Below are 21,113 nucleotides of genomic sequence, written 5' to 3'. Positions count from 1 at the left end.
AATAAAAAAGAAAGTCAAAAAATTTTAAATGAAAACTAAGTTAAAAATCACCTGTTGTTCTCAGTGCAGTGCCATGCACAGTACCCAGTGATCAATAAATATTTGTTGATTACTAAGATTTTGTTGAAAGTTTTATCTGGATAGGTTGGTATAGACAGAGTTTATTTTAGATATGTTAGAGTAAGCACCTTCAAATTGGAGAGATTTCAGCTATGTTGCTATATAGGGGCATGTTAGCCAGTACAGACAGTATAAAATGTCAGCTGGGTATGGTTATAAATGTATGAAAAAGTTTAATGAAGAAAGCAACAAGTTTTCCAATATAAACTTGCAGCACAGGCTAATTGGCCACATAAACTAAAAGACAATTTGTCTGTTGATACCTAGGGAGTCAATAACTAACATGACTGTCTTTCCGCTCCCTATTGGATTGCGCCTGTAGCATTTTCTCAGTTGTTCTTGCCATTTCAGTGTCAGACTATTGGACTACTGAATATACTGTATGATGCCAGCAACTGGACAACTGCTGGACTATTGTGTCTAATTATGGTAGCAGATGGCTTTGCCATGACAATTAGTCTTGAAATGTTCAACACAAGGATATGAATTTTATCTTATTTCTGCTCATAGCTTTAAGAATCATAAGGAACAGTACATACCAATAAATATTAAGATAAAACAAGTGCTGTTAGCTACGTATTTTTTTTTTTGAGAAGGCACCTCTCATATTTATTGATCAAATGGTTGTTTACAACAATAAAATTCTGTATAGGGGACTCAATGCACAATCATTAATCAACCCCAAGCCTAACTCTCAACAGTCTCCAATCTTCTGAAGCATAATGAACAAGTTCTTACATGGTGAATAAGTTTTTACATAGTGAATAAGTTCTTACATCGTGAACAGTGCAAGGGCAGTCATATCACAGCACTTAAAAAACCCTGATAATGAAGTCATCTCTTTAAATCCCAGCTTAACTAATAATACCAATGTTATAATGATAGTTCTAGCATATTGTCAAATTGACTTTTTTACCCCCAAAGGACTCTCAAGACAAGAACTTTATGGAGGAAGTAAGTAATTTACTTATATAATGAAAACTTCTCCCTTAATTAATAAACTTTTATACATACCTCTGTTTGACAAAAATCAGCCAATTCTTTAATGAGAAAATGCTTATAAAGAGAAAATTTCCAAAATATAAATAAGTTCAGGGAATTCTTCTTTTGATAAGACAGTTATTGCCAATGAAAGGCTTATTTGTATACTGATTTTACCTGAGTCATGGTGAAACTTTGTCTGATGGTATTAAACATCAATAAATCAAATAAATTCCATCAGGTACTGTGGATTTTCCTTTCTACGTTATTGAAAGGTCTTTTTCCACTATCATCACTCAACCTGTATCATTGAGTTCATGTTAACTTTTATGCCAAAACCTACCAATTAATATTGTAGGACAATATGTTTTAGTAGAAAGAAAAATAGATTAAGATTCAGAAAAAGTCATTTTTGTAATGTTTCTTGCTGGCTCACACCACTTTATTAAGAAATAAAATGAACAAATTTCAGTTTTCTAATCAGTAAAATAAGAAAAATAATATCAGTCTTGTTCTCCTCAGAGCTGTTTTGATTATCAAATGAACTCATGTCAATGAAAACATTTTAAAATATATAAGTAACAATATAGATATAAGAAGAAAATGCTAGTGTTACCTTATTTTGGCAATTTCTACCCAATTTCCCAGTGCCTAAAAACTCTTTTAACTACTGCTCCTTCTTTAGAAAGACTTAACAAAACAACTGAATCTTCAAAGAAGTTGATTCATGGCCTCTATATTCATTGGCAGTTTAAACATTGAAAAAATATCATCTTAAAATCTTTACAGGTGATTTGGATATACACATTTGACAGTCTTATAGATTTATAGATGTTAAAATATAGACTTTGACAAGAAGGGACCTTAAAAGTTATAGAATCCCTTCTATAGCACCTTTGATTTGTTTTCTTCCAGCCTGGGCTCAAACTTGGAATAAAAGAAATTTTACTTTATTAAGTAAATATTAGTAAAAAGCTTCTTTATATTGGCTCCAAACTCATCTATACATCTTTTGCCCACTGGGGTCCTACCTTTCTTGAAGAACATGCAAAATAATTTTGGTAACCTTTCTCTAGGACAGCTTTTCAGATATTTAAAGGTAGCTTCTAAGGCCACCTACTTTTCTTTCCCCAAATATTCCTTCAAATACTTTTCACATGGCACAGTTTTCTTTATAGGGAAGCTATTTCAGTTATCTACAGGAGAGGCAGTGAGGACCTAACATAGGGTACTTGCTCTGGGAATGAAGAAGAGAGATCAATACAAAAATATATTGTGGAGCTAGAACCACAGGACTTGAAGAATAATTGGTTTTGTGTGGCAAGGAAGGAATCAAAATGGCACTGAAGTTTCAAGCCTGAATCAATGGGAAGTTATGAAATGGAAAGATATTGCTATCAGCATAAATAATTAAAATTAGGGAGAGTATGAGAGAGGAGAAGTTAATCTGATGTTTAGAAATGGACTTTTAGATGCTAAAAGGATATAGAAATGGAAATGGGTAACAGTTAAAAATGTAGACTTAGAACTCAATAGAGTATTTAAAAGTAAAGATGTGAAAGACAGAATATCTGAGACAGGCTGGTAAAAATAAGTATGTGAAACAGGTCAGGTGTAACACAATGGTAAACTAGAGAACACACGTTCAATTTTAATGCTGATCAAAAAGTCATCTGTGAATCATGCTTGGTATGGAGACTTCCAGTTTATATCTTTGTTATGTGTAAGAGGAGAGTTAAGAAAAAAAATCCCAGGAAGCAGCATCCTTTCATAGGAAGAGGATATGGGACCAGAAAAGCAGGCTGCACAGGTCCATTAGACTGAGAAGGAATAATCAGAAGAAGACAAAAAGGAGAGCTAGGAGAGCATACAGAATTGCCACAGCCAGAAAGGAGTCAAGTAATTTAAACAAAAGTCAAGTAACAAAGAGAACTAAGGTGAAGAAAGAGAAAAGGCTATTAGGTTTTTTAGCTAGTGACTTTTGAGCGACCTTTAGTTAGAGTGGCATGGGAAGGATTTACAGAATGGTTTGGGTAATAAGGTTTTGGAAGTACAGATAAATTATTCTTTTAAGAATTTTTAAGTGAAAGAATTGAAAAAGGCATTGCAACTTCAGGGAGTATCAGGATTTATGGACTTTTTTTACCTTTCAATGGGGACATCTTGAATTTGATTTAATAATGAGGGAAATCATTTGGTGTCAAGTGAGAAATTGAAAATGAATGAAGGAAAAACCTGAGGAGAGGGAAGGGAAGAAGGAATATAGGGCCTTAGGGAAAAAAGAGACCAAATGTTTCCTCTGTTACAGGAGGATATACACATAAATTTTGAAACTGATAAGAGAGACATTGAGGAAACTCATATTGTGATGATGCTTCTATCCCAGATTAGATTCTGGTCCTGTTTGATAATATTTAATACAAGAAGAACTAGAAATACAATTAAATAAATTGAACATGTTCCATGTATATTTTTAATTACCTATGTTAACAATTAGTTTTCTAATTAAAAGGTAAAGTTAAATTTAACTTTTAATCATAATAACTAGAATTGTATTCAATATAATTCTCAATAGTGAGGTATATTTATAACTTACAGAAAGAAAGGCCATTAACCAAGGAAATAAATAATAAAGCAAAACTCCAAGATTTTAACTTATTTTGTACACAAACAATATTTTGCGTTGTAAAGTCTCTACTAAAATAAAATTCACCATGTTTTTATCCTTATGCTTTTCCTTAAAAGGAATCATGAAGTAGTACCATTACTAACAATTTTTGACATTGGTTCTTTTGGTTGATGCAATATACTCCTAATGAAAAAGCAATCAAACCCCAAAGAGGTATTGTTATCCGATGATACATCCATCTCTTAGGCATGACAGGGCAACCAGACAATGTATTCCTTTTCTCTCACAAGGTTCCTTAACAGCAATATTGATGTATAGTTGACACATGAACAGTGTATATGATTAAGGTATGCAGTTTGGCCTTTTGATACACATACATATTGAAACAATCACCACAAACTAATTAAATATATCTATCACCTCCACATGGATATAGATATCATTTTCTTGTGTGTGTATGTATGTGTTGAAGACTTAATATAATATCTACCTTTTTAGCAGATGTCAAGTATACAATATAATTTTGTTCACTGTAATCACCATGCAGTACATTAGGTCTCAACATACTCATCTTGTATAACTACAAATTTGGTGATATTGGTCAAAGGGTACAAAGTTTCACAAGACTTTTTATTAAAATTTCTTAATAACTCTGAACCCTAACTTTTCTTTTAAAGAGATGGATTCACAATGCTTTATGCCAATGGAAAATAAAATTTGCAGTTTATAAGTGTAAACATACTTTTCAACTCAACAAAGTGATTTTCTCCTTCTGTAGACATTTTTCCAAGTTTTCTTATGTCCATTAAAAAATGTTAAAAATCTGTGAATATGGCATCAATTTTATACTCTGTAGTTAAGAATTTGGTATTTAGGATAAAAAAATATTTTTGTTATACTTACTGTGTACCTTAGTGTGATGTTCACTTTATGGAACTCAAATCTTATGTTTCATTTCATAATACCAGGACTTGACAGGCTTTTGACAGTTGTGTTTATTATGTACTTCAAGACCTGTTTTAAACATTCTGATTTTTCTTCATGGGTCGAACCAAATATAATGTGGAAATGTAAACACTTCCACCAATCGATTTGTTTTCTCTATGAAAGAAAGAAGTAGATGCAAATTCATTTTTCTTAGCTCTTAAAAAAACCCATAGGTTCTCTAGAATTCACTTAGTAATTATATTCTATTAGTTAGGTAATATTCTTATAATGAAGAAGAATCTAGTTATAGGTATAAAACAATGATATCAGTGTGTATGAAATCTCTTGAAAGGAAAAGCTAAAGCTAAAGAACTGATCCCCTCAAACAATATTACTGAAAACTCTATGTAAGTAAGTTATACTGAAGACTTACAATCTTATTCATTAAAATGAAAGTGCTAGAATCATGCTGACATTATGGAGTGCTGCTGCTAAACACTGGAGCACTTGCATACAACACCCGAGTCATTAGAAGTCTCCAAACTGTTGTTCAAACAGGATGAGAGCAATGTACTATACATAGAAATATTTTGTACTGTAGTGCAAAATAACCTTTCCATAAAACGGTAATCACAAAAAAGCATTTTGTTGGAATATCTTTTTGATTGCAGAGAAGTAATAGAATATTTTGTGATAAAATCAAAAATTACAGAAAGGAAAGAAAAGATGTGCTTCTGGCTTCATACTACCCAAAGAGTACTTTTATAAACAAACCCCATGTACTTCAAAAGTTATCTGTTCCTGTTAACAGACTTCCTTTAGTAGCCATTTTAAGCTATAAGCTGCTTTATAAATATTTATCTGAATTAGAAGGTGCTTCATTTTCCAATCACTAATCATTTTTTAGATTTACATACCAAATGGATATCTAAAGCGCCTACATACTCAAATGTTCTAAAGTACAACTGGTTTACACAAACAACAGTCAAATTTTCAAGTACCTTACCTTTGTTTTTAGGTAGGATATTTACCCTAAATTGAATTTATTTCCTTAGTGATCTGTGCTGGCATTTGTTTCACTAAAGTTGAAGAAAACATGAAGCTCATTCATAAAAAACTTAGTGAGGTTCCAGTGATGACAGGTCATTTTGAGAATTAAAAATTATGCATTTTGAATCTGTGTACTTAGCTCTAATATATATGAATCTGAATTATTTAAACAATACTTTGAATAATATTTTGTGGAAAAGTCATAAAACATTATCACTTGGATCTGAGTCACAGAATTCTTGTTTTGAACTCAGAGCAAAAAAGAATGTTACTAACTTTTAAATTCCTGCTTGCTTTCAAATCTGCTGTCAGCACTTCTAAGTGGTATCTAGGCCTTCAATCCTATGGCCCTTAATTGGCATCTTAGTTGGTCAGTTAATAAAATTGTCTTATATCTTAATTGTAGAAGAAGCTCCTAATTTAGCATGTGATATCAAGAACTTATTGGGTGGCAGAGGTGAGCTTTATTTGACTCAGCACAATCTGCTTGAATTCTAAGCTCAACAAGAACAATGAGAAGTGGTAAGGAAAAGTTGTTATGCATTCACAGTACAGGGTAATACTTAAGGTTAAACTGAAGACATATTACTTGGGTTCAAATTCCAGCACCACCTCTTAATAGCTGTGTGGTCTTGGTCATATAAATAATATTTAATATGCATTGTTACCATCATCTGTAAAATGGCATCAGTCACAATGCCCTACTTATAGGATTAATAAGAGGACTAATGAAAATGTTTCATGCCAAATGCTTGCTATAGTAACTGACATATCATAAACTTCCAATATTTGAACTTTAGGTGTTAGTATGCATTAGATGATTGATATGTTCAACCTTATTATCATATTGATTATGTCACTGCATCTTAGCTGGTTTTGTCATTTCCTCTAGTAACTGATCTTAAGGTGATTTTTTTTTAAATTTTATTTTGGTATCATTAATCTACAAATACATGAAGGACATTACGTTTACTAGGCTCCCCCCTTCACCAAGTCCCCCCCACAACCTCATTCACAGTCACTGTCCATCAACATAGTAAAATCACTACTTGTCTTCTCTGTGTTGCACTTCCTTGGTTAGGCTTATTGCTAGGTATTTTATTCTTTTTGATGCTATTGTGAATGGAATTGTCTTCCTGATTTCTATTTCTATTAGTTTATTGTTAGTATATAGGAAAGCCACAGATTTCTGTGTGTTAATTTTGTATCCTGCAACTTGTTTGAATTCAGATATTAGTTCTAGTAGTTTTGGAGTTTAGTATGTGGTCTATTCTGGAAAATGCTCCATGTGCACTTGAGAAGAATGTGTATCCTGTTGCTTTTGGATGTAGAGTTCTATAGATTTCTATTAGGTCAGTCTGTTCTAGTGTGTTGTGCAGTACCTCTGTGTCCTTACGTATTTTCTGTCTGGTGGTTCTGTCCTCTGAAGTGAGTGGTGTGTTGAAGTCTCCTAGAACAAATGCATTGCATTCTATTTCCTCCTTTAATTCTGTTAGTATTTGTTTCACATATGTTGGCGCTCCTGTATTGGGTGCATATATATTCATAATCATTATATCCTCTTGTGGGACTGAGCCCTTTATCATTATGTAATGTCCTTCTTTATGTCTTGTTACTTTCTTTGTTTTGAAGTCTATTTTGTCTGATACTAGTATTGCAACACCTGCTTTTTTCTTGCTGTTGTTTGCATGAAATATCTTTTTCCATCCCTTGACTTTAAGTCTGTGCATGTCTTTGGGTTTGAGGTGAGTCTCTTGTATGGAGCTTATGGATCTGTCTTGCTTTTTTATGCATTCTATTACTCTGTGTCTTTTGATTGGTGCATTCAGTCCATTTACATTTAGGGTGATTATTAAAAGGTATGTACTTATTGCCATTGCAGGCTTTAAGTTTGTCGTTACCAAAGATTAAAGGTTAGCTTCTTTACTATCTTACTGTCTAACTTAACTCGCTTATTGAGCTATTATAAACACAGTCTGATGTTTCTTTCTTTCTCTCCCTTCTTAGTCCTCCTCCTCCCTTCTTCATATGTTGGGGGTTTTGTTCTGTGCTCTTTTTAGGAGTGCTCCCATCTAGAGAAGTCCCTGTAGGATGCCCTATAGAGGTGGTTTGTGGGAGGCAAATTCCCTCAACTTTTTCTTGTCTGGGAATTGTTTAATCCCTCCATATTTAAATGATAATCATGCTGGATACAGTAGTCTTGGTTCGAGGCCCTTCTGTTTCATTGCATTAAGTATATCATGCCATTCTCTTCTGGCCTGTAGGGTTTCTGTTGAGAAGTCTGATGATAGCCTGATGGGTTTTCCTTTGTAGGTCACCGTTTTTTTCTTTCTGGCTGCCTTTAGTACTCTGTCCTTGTCTTTGATCTTTGCCATTTTAATTTTTATGTGTCTTGGTGTTGCCCTCCTTGGGTCCCTTGTCATGGGAGTTCTCTTTGCTTCTGTGGTCTGAGAAGGCATATCCTCTCCCAGTTTTGGGAAGTTTTCTACCATTATTTCTTCAAAGACATTTTCTATCCCTTTTTCTCTCTCTTCTTCTTCTGGTACCCCTATGATGTGAATATTTTTCCGTTTCAGTTGGTCACACAGTTCTCTTAAAATTCTTTCATTCCTGGAGATCCTCTGCATTAGCTTCTCTGCATTCCTGTTCTCTGATTTCTAGTCCATTAATTGTCTCTTGTATCTCTTCCATTTTGCTTTGAAGTCTTTGCAGAGATTGTTTTATTTCTGTATTCTCCCTCTTTAACTTTTGCATATTTCTCTGCAAGTCCATCAGCATGGTTATGACTTTTATTTTGAATTCTTTTTGAAGAAGATTGGTTAAATCTATCTCCCCAGATTCCGTCTCATGAGGGGATGTGGAGGATGTCTGGGTCAGTCTATTCTGTATCAAATTTTTCTGCCTTTTCATGTTGATAGATGCACTGGTATGCTGTTGCCTCGTCTGTCAGCTTGGAAACCAAGACCCTTTCCACATGCTCCTGGCCTTTCTTTCCTGGGAAAATGGCTATCCCTAGCAACTTGTGTTGGGCAGTTGCACATGGACTGGGTCTCTCTTTCTTGCCCAGCCGCTATGGAGGAAGTGTCCTTGCTGTGGGCGTGGCCAGCCTCAGGCTGCTGCTCTGCTATGGCAGGGCCATGCCTAAGGAGGAACAGGCGGGGGGCTCTTTATCACCATGAGGGTTCTCAGAGCTGTGCTGCTCAGGGTGATAGGGCACCCTGAGTTACCCGGGATTCCTAGCTGCTGGGCTAAGTGTCCCGGGATGTTTCCATCCAGCTGTGGGTTCCTTGTCTCTTTAAGTCTTTCTAAAAGCACTCTCTTTTCTTTGTCCCAGGGGCGCCACTGCAGGGATCCACTCACAGGTTTTACTGTCCTGTTTCTAGTTTCCCTCACTCTTCACACTGTGTGTCTATGCTCTGGGTGAAGATGCCTAGGACTGGGTATTTAGCAGTCCTGGGCTCCCTCTCCCTCCCTTCTCTGACTCCTCTCCTCCCACCAGAAGCTGTGGTGAGGGGCGCTCATGTCCCGCCAAGCCAGCACTTGTATCTTACCCCGTTTGCGAGGCGCTGGGTTCTTGCGGGTGTGGATGTAGTCTGGCTGTTTTCCTTTATCTTCTGGTCTCTCTTTTAGGGATAGTTGTGTTTGTTGTATTTTCAAAAATATATGTTTTTGGAAGGAGATTCCCACTGTCCTACTACACCGCCATCTTCACTCCTCTACTTTTCGGAAAATTTTGATGGGTATTAAGTCTTCTCTTAATGTCTGATAAAATTCAGTGGTGAAGCCATCTGGTTGGGTTTTTGGTTCTGTGTTAGTTTTTTAATTACCAATTCAATTTCATTGCTGATAGTTGGTCTTTTCAGATTTTCTCTTTCTTCCTGGGTCAGTCTTGGTTGGTTGTATTTTTCTAGAAAGTTGTCCATTTCTTCTAGATTATCCAGTTTATTAGCATATGATTTTTCATAGTATTCCCTAATAATTTTTTGTATTTATGTGGTGTCCATAGTGATTTTTCCTTTCTCATTTCTGAATCTGTTTATATGTGTAGATTCTCTTTTTCTATTCGTAAATGTGGCTAGGGGAGTATCTATTTTGTTTATTTTCTTGAAAAACCAGCTCCTGCTTTCATTGATTCTATTGTTTTATTCTTCTTGAGTTTATTTATTTCTGCTCTAATATTTATTATGTCCCTCCTTCAACAGACTTTGGGCCTCTTTTGTTCATATTTTTCTGGTTTCATTTATTGTGAGTTTAGACTGTTCATTTGGTATTGTTGTTTGCTGAGGTAAGTCTGTATTGCAATATACTTCCCTTTTAGCATGGCCTTTTCTGTATCCCACAGATTTTGTGTTGATGAATTATTGTTTTCATTTGTCTCCATATATTGCTTGATATATGTTTTTATTTGGTCATTGATCCATGATTATTTAGGAGCACATTGTTAAGCCTCCATGTGTTTGTGGGACTTTTTGTTTTCTTTGCAAAATTTTTTTCTAGTTTCATACCTTTGTGATCTTAGAAGTTAGTACAATTTCAATCTTTTTGAATTTACTGAGGCTCCTTTTGTGGCCTAGTATGTGGCCTATAGAAAATGTTCTATGTGCACTTGAGAAAAATGTGTATCCTCTTGTTTTTGGGTGGTGTGTTCTGTAAATTTCTGTTAGGTCCATCTGTTCTAATATGTTGTTTAGTGCCTCTGTATCCTTACTTATTTTCTGTCTGGTTGATTTGTCCTTTGGAGTGAGTGGTATGTTGAAGTCTCCTAAAATGAATGCATTGCATTCTTTTTCCTCCTTTAATTCTGTTTTTAGTTTTTGCACATACTTGGGTCCTCCTATGTTGGGTGCACAGATATTTTAGTGGTTGCATCCTCTGTTGGAGTGACCCCTTTATCATCATATAATGTCCTTCTTCTTTTCTTGTTATTTTCTTTGTTTTGAAGTTTATTTTATGTGATACAAGTATTGCAACACCTGCTTTTATTTCCCTGTTGTTTACATGAAATATCTTTTTTCCATGCTTTACTTTTAGTCTGTGCATATCTTTGGGTTTGAAGTGAGTCCCTTGTAGGCAGCATATAGATGGGTCTTGTTTTTTATACATTCAGTGACTCTATGTGCTTTGATTGGTGCATTCAGACCATTTACATTTAGGGTGATTATCAATAGGTATGTACTGATTGCCATTGCAGGCTTTGAATTCATGTTTATCCAAGGTTCAAGGATAGCTTCTTTACTATCTAACAGTCTAATTTAACTCACTTATTATGCTATTATAAACACAATCTGAAGATTCTTTTTTTATCCCTTCTTTTTCTTCCTCATCCACTCTTTATATGTTAGGTGTCATATTCTATACTTTTTGTTTAGCCCTTGACTGACTTTCTGGTAGCTGATTTAATTTTGCATTTGATTAGTAATTAATCAGTCTACTTCCTTTATTGTGGTTTTATTTTCACTGGTGGCAGCTATTTAGCCTTAGGAGCACTTCCACCTAGAGCAGTCCCTTTCAAATACACTTTAGAGTTGGTTTGTGGAAGGTAAATTCCCTTAACTTTTTCTTATCTGGAAATTGTTTAATCACACCTTCAAATTTAAATAATAATCTTGCTCGGTATAGTATTCTTGGTTTGAGACCCTTCTGTTTCATTTGCATTGAATATATCATGCCACTTCCTTCTTGCCTGCAAGGTTTCTTCTGAGAAGTCTGATGATAGCCTGATGGGTTTTACTTTCTAGGTATCTTCTGCCTTTTCATAATCCTGCAGCAATGGTGGGGGTCACAGACAAGCCACACCTGCTGGGAAGATAGAGTTATTTCCTGATTCCTGGCCACAGGGAGCAGCTTCTGCGTTAATCCCATAAGCTGCCATAGGTGGCACTGCTCTCTGGCTGGCCTGCAGTGATGGCAGGGGCAGCAGGTTTGTGTGCAGGTGCCAGCTGGGTCTAAGGAGTAGCAGCGTGCTACTTGCAGTGTGGAGTCTCGGGGCTGTGTTGCCTGCCAGGAGGATGGATTACCTGAAGCTCCTGAAAGTTTCCACCCTGTTGGTCTGAATGTTATGGGATGATTTTGTCTACCTGTTCCTTCTCCTGAGCAGCAATCTCTGTGTAATCCTTGCCACTTTAGCAGCCCTCTCACTCTTGGGATGTCTTCCAAAGTGCATGCCTTTGTTTTGTCCCCGAGCAGCCGCTTGTTGGAGCCTGTTCTCCACAAGTATTTCAGTCTCTCCCTGTCTTCCACATGACTTTGCTTTCCAAACCCTCTAATCTCCAGAGCGCCATGCAATGTGGATTTGTGCTCCCAAAGTAGATCTCCAGGGGTAGGTATTTAGCAGTCCAGGGATTCTACTCCCTCCCCGCTCTGTTTCTCTTCCTCCCGCCAGTGAGCTGGGGTGGGGGCATGGCTCATGTCCCACCAGGTCACCACTTTGTTACTTTATACTTTTCCATGAGCTGTTTTCTTTTCCCACATGTATACTGGCTGGTGCAATATTATTTCTGGTCACTCTTTTAGGTTTAGTTGTATTTGTTTTATTTTTGTATTATATGTGTTTTTTTGAAAGAGATTTCTGCCTCACTTCTCATGCCACCATCTTTTTTCCCCCATTTCCCCAAGGCTACTCTTGTATGACCATACAAGTACTGACAAACTACAATGACTGACTTTCTCAACAGAGGAATTTTTTCTTTAGATGGGAAATATCAGACTGTGTTGTTGATTTTGCTGAGAAAGGAAGAATTACTATGTAAGATTCAGTGAACAAGTAGAGTCATTCAATTATGACAAGTACAAGGCAACATATATGGGTTCTAGGGAAAATAGAATAGTTAGTACAGTAGGGAAAAATGAAGACAATCTCTTCTCTAGTTATTATCTCAGTAAAACAAGAACATTAGCCTAGAATAAGAAGAGGGAAGGGTTATCAGATGTTTGACGAGTAATAAGGTAAAAAGTCATTGCCTCAGTGTATGTGTGTAATGCATATGTGTATATGTGTGCCTTTATTTTTACTAATTTGCAGTAATATATATAATATATATTATATTCATTATATATTCATTATATATATTCATTAATTGAGGGAGTTGAAATTTCTGAGCTCTTTTCTAACCCTTGATTTTAAAATAATACTAATAATGACAATAACAATAACTCCATTTATTATTTAGTGCATCTCAGGATTTTCACATTTTATATTTTATATTTATATTTTATCACTTCACAATAACTTTGAATGTTTAATATTACTTATCCCCATTGTACAGATAACAGAACTCAAAGCTCAGACAGGCTCAGTAATTTGCCCAAGTCCACACAGCTAGTAAATAGAGGAAAAAATTAAGTTTCTTTAAGTTGTGCTTTTTAATGGTGTAATATTTTTATTCCAAGATAAAATTTACATACCACAAAATTCACCTTTTTGAAGTATACAATTCAGTAGCTTTTTAGTATATTCACAAAGTTGTACATCCATCACCACTGAGTCCTGAAGATTTTCATAACAAACTCTGTACTCATTATAATCATTTTCCATTTCCTCCTCCCCTCAGTCCCTGTCAACCACAAATTTACTTTCTTTCTCTATAGCTTTGCTTATCCTGGATGTTTCATATAAATTGTATCAAACAATGTGAGACGTTTTCAAGGTTCATCCATGTTATAGCATGTATCAGTAGTTCATTCCTTTTTAATGTCAAATGATATTCATTGCATGTAGGTTACTTTCATCAGTTGATGGATATTTAGTTTTCTCTACTTTTGAATTATTATGAATAATACTGCTATGAACATTTGTGTGCAAGTTGTTGTGTAAACTTATGTCTTCTGTTCTCTTGGGTGTATATCTAGAGTCAAATTCCTTCATTATGTTGTAGTTCTCTGTTTAGCTTTTTGAAGAACAAACTGCCAAATCCCAACTGACTTTTTAAAACAATTTAATACTTAAGAAGTAGTACTCAAAGTAGCCTCCAACATTTATAAAGAGGTGAAAGAAAACTTTATGGTTCTCCGTTTTTATAAGGGAAAATGCCCAAAGGTAGCTTAATGGATTGAATGATATATTTTTATTCTAGCCACTAGTATAAATATTGACCAAGTAGCCTTGGGAATTTGAGGATTCAGAGCAGTGCAAGAAACAAAAAACCTTTAGTGGATCTAGAAATCTCTACTGAAGATCTGCTTATTTTTCTATTATGTTGTTTCATTTATTGTTTTGCTTTGCACTTTTAATTTAAATGGTCATGCTATCTTAAATAGGTGTACGTAGAGCATTAAAAATCTGCATTAACTCAGTTACTGATTACTCTCTATATTTAAAACTGTGTGTTTGAAAACCCAGTATTACTTTGCAACATCCATTAATGGAAAATCTATATTCTGTTACTTACTTGTATAAAGTCAAAGGAAGGAAAGTCATTAGAAAAGGGATTTATAACTGAGTTGTCTGCAGACTTCAGTACACTTGTGTAGTTTTGTGAGTGTGCTGTTCATTGTTTCTGAATGGCAGAGAGATTTGTTTTCTCTATAAGTCCCTTTGTTTACTATGATTTCTCTTAAAATTTGCCAAGTGGAAACAGTAACCTCTATAGTAACCTCTATTTCTTCTCTCTGTGCTTTTACTAACTGGGACCATGATGTTAAAGAATTGGTAGTTAAGTGACTAACCCAAAATCCCAAAGCTGATAAGATGGATGAAGAACTTGAAGTTATTCGTTTATATAGATATATGGACATCCATGCTTTTAAAAAATTATTTATTTTTGGTAAGTGGTTTGGACTGGTGGTTGGGAGCAATAATCAGAAGGAAAGCAAAATATTTAATATTCCTAATACTAGAATGTTAAAGACAGGTAAGAATAGGTATGTTGGTACCTGAAATGACTCTCTGGGAAATCAAACTAGTCTTGGAGTTGAAGTCTCCTCATTTGGAGGATGTAGAGAATGTGTGCTTTGAGTGGATTTGAGAATTTTATTCTCTTTCCCTTCTAGTTGTTTTAAACCAAATTGAAAATACCAATATGCTGTGCTCAGTATGGTTTACCATATACACTTATACAATTGAACTGAAAAATATGTTTACAAGTAAAAGAAAGTGGATGAATTAACATTAAAGGTAATGTTCGAGAGAAGGATGTTAAATTCACAATTGGATGAGATACAGAAGAAAGGGAAAATAATTTATCCCAACATTATGAACACTCCTGACTGTGATAATCTATCTTCAAGTGTTAATGAGAAGAATTTCAAGTTAAGTATGAATAACAAATAGGACTCCATGAATTATTGTAAGTTATGTAGGGCAATCTCAAACACTGACCTTTTTAGAGTCCTCCTTTATTAGAACTTACTCAGTGAAAAGGGAACTTTCACAGTGATATGTCTTGTCAGATACTATCATTGGATGGCATATGCAAGCTACTTCCAAGTGTCTTTTATTGCAATGCTACAATAACAAATACTTAACATTGAAAAATAACAATTTCTTCCTGAGGAAATTGAAAGTATAAACGATTCAATTTTAGTGAAACCATTTCCTTGGTATATATTCTCATTACTTTTTAGGAACTATATGAGTAGAATGTAAGCTCCATTGAGGGCAGTTTTGTTTTGTTTTGTTTTGTTTTGTTTTGTTTTTCCCTCTTTTGCTTACTGCTAGATTCCAAGCAACTGAAACAGTGTCTGACTGTTGCTCTGGGAGGAAGAGGGTTCCTCACTGTGGACAAGTTCGCTATGAACCTGATGAGAGCCAAGGTAAGGGTTGGGGATTCAAGAGATTTTTATTATCACTTCTCAGTGTCTCATTGCTCCACATCCTGGCTGCTTGGCCATGTCTCTCTCTCTCTCTCTCTCTCTCTCTCTCTCTCTCTCTCTCTCTCTCCCTCTCTCTCTCTCTGTGTGTGTGTGTGTGTGCGCGCGTGCACTCCACCCCCTCTCACTTGGCTCTGCAACCAAGCTCTCCCTCTTCTGCCACACCTTGCTTCACTTTCCCACATCCCTTTTCCTGGGAGGAACTCTGTGAGCAGGTCCCTGATGAATGACAGTCACCTGCCATTCAAGAACTCAGGAGAGGACAGCCTCTCCAACTACCCCCAGGGCCAGAACTGCTGTGACTAACTAGAAGCTCTGCCACTGATAAACATCCCATTGAGGTGGAAACAGGCTCTTATGTGTATATACAATGGTCACTATCAAGGCCAGGAGGAATTCTGGTTGAGAATTTCAAATTACCCCACACTGACACATGGTCAGTGCTTGATAAATATCTTTTGAATAAATGGTTTAATGGCTAATTAATCAAAAAATTATCAAGATTTAATTTTAGTCTGAAATATTTGTAGAATTGTAATTGAAAATCAAGATTCCTGGCAGGATGAAAATGTCCATTTTTCTAAAATGTGAATTGAACTAAAATTAGGTAGAATTATGCCAAGGGTACTTACTTTTGAATTGAACTGAAAAATGTATCTACAAAAAAAGAAAGTGGATAAATTAATGTAAAAGGTTCTGTTAGAGTTAGGAATTAGGCAATAATCAAGACAACATCTAAATACAAAAATACATTACTACTCTAGGATGCAAAGATCTGAATTAAATTCCCAAGATGGATTAGTGAAAGTAAGAATCACTGCTATTATCAAGGCCAATACTGTTGGAGAATTTTATTCTTTGCATTCATCTAAATACATTTTGCTTAGTTTACTTGTTTTTGGATTGCACCTCTAAACCAAATGCCTATGATCTGTGTGGGCTTCATACATTTTGAGTTTCCTTTGTATATTTGGCTGTTTCTCCCTATTATGTCTCTTCTTTTCCTAGAAAAACAGCTTAGATATCTTCAAATAATGTTGATTTTCCATATAATGTCAAATTAGTACATTATTAGGAATTTTCTTTTCACAGAGTAATTTTTATCCTTTGGGAAAAATGGGGTTTTTCATTTATAAGAGTTTTTCTTATAAAAGGCTATCTTAGCTCATTTGAGCTATGATAACAAAATATCACAGAGTGCATAATTTATAAACAATAGAAATTTATTTCTCACAGTTCTGGAGACTAGGAAGTCTGAGATCAAAGCACCAGTATTGTCTAGTTTTCTGGTGAGAGCCCTCTTCTTGTTTCATACCTGAATGATGCTGGCTTCATGGAATGAGTTTGGAAGTATTCCCTTCTCTTCTATTTTTTGGAAAACTTTAAGGAGAATGGATATTAGGTCTTCACTAAACGTTTGATAAAATGCAGTGGTGAAGCCATCTGGTCCAAGGGTTTTGCTCTTAGGTATTTTTTTGAATATCAGTTCAATTTCATCGCTGGTGATTTGTCTGTTCAGATTTTCTGTTTCTTTCATTGTCAGTCATGGAAAGTTGTATTTATCTAGAAAGTTGTCCATTTCTTCTAGGTTATCCAGTTTGTTACCATACAATTTTTTCATAGCATTCTCTAATAATTCTTTGTATTTCTGTGGTGTCCATAGTGATTTTTCATTTCTCATTTCTGATTCTGTTTATGTGTGTAGACTCTTTTTTTTCTTGATAAGTCTGGATCGGGGTTTATCTATTTTGCTTATTTTCTCTAAAAACCAACTCCTGCTTTCATTGATTCTTTCTGTTGTTTTATTCTTCTCGATTTTATTTCTGCTCTAATCTTTATTATGTCCCTCCTTCTACTTACTTTGGGCCTCATTTGTTCTTCTTTTTCTGGTTTCATTAATGGTGAGTTTAGAGTGTTTATGTGGGATTGTTTTTCTTTCCTGATATAGGCCTGTATTGCAATATGCTTCCCTCATTGCATGGCCTTTTCTGCATCCCACAGATTTTGCAGTGTTGAATTATTGTTGTCACTTGTCTCCATATATTGCTTGATCTATGTTTTTATTTGGTCATTGATCCACTGATTATTTAGGAGCATGTTGTTAAGTCTCCATGTGTTTGTGGGATTTTTCATTTTCTTTGCATAATTTATTTCTAGTTTCATACGTTTGTTGTCTGAGAAGCTGTTTCATACAATTTCAGTCTTTTTGAATTTACTGAGACTCTTTTTGTGGCCTAGTATATGATCTATTCTTGAAAATGTTCCATGTGCACTTGAGAAGGAGGTATGTCCTGCTGCTTTGGGGTGGAGAGTTTTATTAATGTCTGTTAGGTCCATCTATTTTAATGTGTTGTTGAATGCCTCTGTCTCCTTACTTATTTTCTGTCTTGTTGATTCTATCCTTTGGAATGAGTGGAGTGTTGAAGTCTCCTAGAATGAATGCATTGCATTCTATTTCCCCATTAAATTCTGTTAGTATTTGTTTCACATATGTAGGTGCTCCTGTGTTGGGTGCTTAGATATTTATAATGGTTAAATCCTCTTGTTGGATTGACCCCTGTATCATTATATAATCTCCTTCTTTTTATCTTGTGACTTTCTTTGTTTTAAAATCTATTTTGTCTGATACAAGTACTGCAACTCCTTTTTCCTCCTTATTAGTTTCATGAAATATCTTTTTCCATCCCTTCACTTTTAGTCTGTGTATGTCTTTGGATTAGAAGTGAGTGTCTTGTAGTCAGCATATAGTTGGGTCTGGTTTTTATCCTTTCAGTGGCTCTATGTTTTTTTATTGGTGCATTCAAACCATTTACATTTAGGGTGATTCTTGATAGGTATGTATTTATTGCCATTGCAGGCTTTAGATTTGTGAATACCAAAGTATCAAGGGTAACTTCCTTACTATCTAAGAGTCTAACTTAACTCATTTAGTATGCTATTACAAACATAATCTAAAGGTTCTTTCAGTTCCCTCCTTTTTTTCCTCCTCCATTCTTTATATATTAGGTATCATTTTCTGTACTCTTTGTCTATCCCTTTTTATTACCTCTGGTGAAAGCTATTTAACCTTAGTAACACTTCCATCTATAGCTGTCCCTCCAAAATACACTGTAGAGATGGTTTGTGGGAGCTAAATTCTCTCAGTTTTTATGTATCTGGAAATTGTTTAATCCCTCCTTTAAATTTAAATGATGATCTTGCTGGATAAAGTATTCTTGGTTTGAGGCCCTTCTGCCTCATTGCATTAAGTATGTCATGCCACTACCTTCTGGCCTGTAAGATTTCTGCTGAGAAGTCTGATCATAGCTTAATGGGTTTTCCTTTGTTTGTGATCTTTTTTATCTCCCTGGCTGCTTTTAATAATCTGTCCTTGTCCTTGATCTTTGCCATTTTACTTATTATGTGTCTTGTTGTTGTGTTCTTTAGGTCCCTTATTTTGGTAGATCTGTGTACCTCCATGGCCTGAGAGACTATCTCCTTCCCCAGATTGGGGAAGTTTTCAGCAATTACTTCCTCAAAGACACTTTCTATCCCTTTTTCTCTCTCTTCTTCTTCTGGTACCCCTATAATATGAATATTGTTCTGTTTGGATTGGTCACACTGTTTTCTCAGTATTTTTTCATTCCTAGAGATCCTTTTTTATCTCTTTGCTTCAGCTTCTTTGTATTCCTCTTCTCTAATTTCTATTTCAATTATCGTGTCCTCCACCATTATCTAATCTGCTTTTAATACCCTCCATTTTCTTCCTCAATGATTGGATCTCTGTCTGAAATTTGTTCCTGAGTTCCTGAATATTTTTCTGTACCACTATGAGCATGTTTATGATTTTTATTTTAAAATCTCTTTCAGGAAGATTGATTAGTTCAGTCTCACTCAACCCTTTTTCTGGTGTTGAGATTTTGCTTTGAACCAGGTTCCTTTGATATTTCACATTTGTATATGGCAGCCTCTAGTGCACGGAAGCTCTACTCTCTCAAGCTGCTCAGCCCCTGGAGCAATATGAAGTTTGTCTGGGGAGTGGTGCTGGTGCCTGGAGGGAGGAAAGAGCTGTTTCCTGCTTCCTGGCCTCTATGTCTGTCTCTACTGCTAGAACCAGTGTGCCGAATACACAGGTGTAAGCCTCCATGCTTTGCTTTGTAGCTGCTATAGGGAGGGCTCCCCTCTGGCTGGCCTGAGTCAGGGAAGGGTTTGCCAGTCTGTGAACCAGGTTGGGCTGGCCTGGAGGAAGGGGCAGCAGGCTGCATATCATGGTGGTGGGCCTTGGAGCTGCGTAGCCAGCCAGGGGGATGGAGCACCTGAGGATCGTGAATGTTCCCAACCTGCTGGGCAGAGTGTACCTGAACAATTTTCTATACCTGTCCTTTCTCCTGAGCAGTAAGCTCTGTGCAATCTTTGCCTCTTTAGCATCCCTCTCACTTTTAGGAATTCTCTCAGACTGCCCACCCAGATCAGCTGAATATGGATCCTTGTTTTCCACAAGCAGCTGGAACTTCAGTTTCTCCAGGTATTCCTCCTGTCTTAGCCTTCAAATCCCCCTAATCACGAGAACACCATGCAATGTAGGTTTGTGCTCCCAGAGAAGATCTCCAGGGCTAGGTGTTCAACAGTCCCAGGCCTCCAATCCCTCCCTGCTCTATTTCTCTTTCTCCCGTCAGTGAGCTGGTGTGGATGACAATTTGGTACGTTACCCTGTTCCATGAGGTCTGTTCTTTTCTCTAGGTGTATGCAGTCTGGCGCAGCCTTTTTTCCAGTATCTCTTTCAGGATTAGTTGTATTATATTTTTGTATTATATATGGTTTTAGGTGGATGTCTCTGTCTCACCTCTCATGCAGCCATCTTTAATCCCTCTCCAGAACAGAGAATATTATCTAGAATTCTGCAGCTTTCATTACCCTGGACCCTGGCCCATCGATTTTCTCTGTAGATTTCAATTTAATTGCAACATTCTTGTTTTTCCTTATAATTTCTTAGTTCAAGGATGAATATGCTGATTTTTTATCGATTTGTCTTCAAGTACTAGTCAAGATATCCCATCACTGCTGAGTAGCCATCAAACTTGTTCTTAGAGGAAAAACTAGACTATGATGGTATACTGATTAAAATTCCAAAGTTTGCAAGGTTCGTTAGGAAAGATTATAATATTCTTCACTTTTTCTGCCAACTCAGTGGATTTATCTTTGTACATTGAAAAGAGTGGTTTCTAGGAGAGGACATAGGAATCTGAGATGAATAACAAAGTCTATTATATCTACAACAGTTAAAAATCTCTACCAGAGCAGGCATAACTTTAAATAACCCACACGTTTCCTCTGATGTTTAATGCACTTTGGGACTCTCTTTTTAAAATGTAATGCTGTATTAACATTTTGGGGACCAGCTGTCTCATTGTATTCCAGTTATTCAGACTCTTTTCAATCCAGTAAATACCACCTGTAAGAAATGATAATGTATCTGTCCTTTCAAACTCTAATTTTTTTTTTTGAGAGGGCATCTCTCATATTTATTGATCAAATGGTTGTTAACAACAAAAAAAATCAGTATAGGGGGGTCAATGCTCAATGTACAATCAATAATCCATCTCAAGCCTAATTCTCTTCA

At 35.8% G+C, this 21,113-nt stretch overlaps 1 long non-coding RNA gene across 1 annotated transcript in view; it reads right to left on the bottom strand.

Annotated features, from left to right (window-relative positions):
• Positions 1–4,382: 4,382 nt before the first annotated feature.
• Positions 4,383–21,113, bottom strand: part of LOC140847390 (uncharacterized) — a 98,295-nt gene continuing 81,564 nt past the window's right edge. Inside the window, exons 2-3 of the long non-coding RNA XR_012127373.1 lie at positions 16,147–16,171; positions 4,383–4,831 (exon numbers count right to left, since the gene is read on the bottom strand). This is a non-coding gene — a long non-coding RNA (uncharacterized lncRNA). The remainder of the gene's footprint in view (positions 4,832–16,146; positions 16,172–21,113) is intronic.

The sequence above is a fragment of the Manis javanica genome, chromosome X (genome assembly GCF_040802235.1).
Source record: "Manis javanica isolate MJ-LG chromosome X, MJ_LKY, whole genome shotgun sequence".
NCBI lineage: Eukaryota > Metazoa > Chordata > Mammalia > Pholidota > Manidae > Manis > Manis javanica.
Note: the sequence above shows the minus strand (reverse complement) of the source record. Positions and strands in the feature narration are given on the sequence as shown.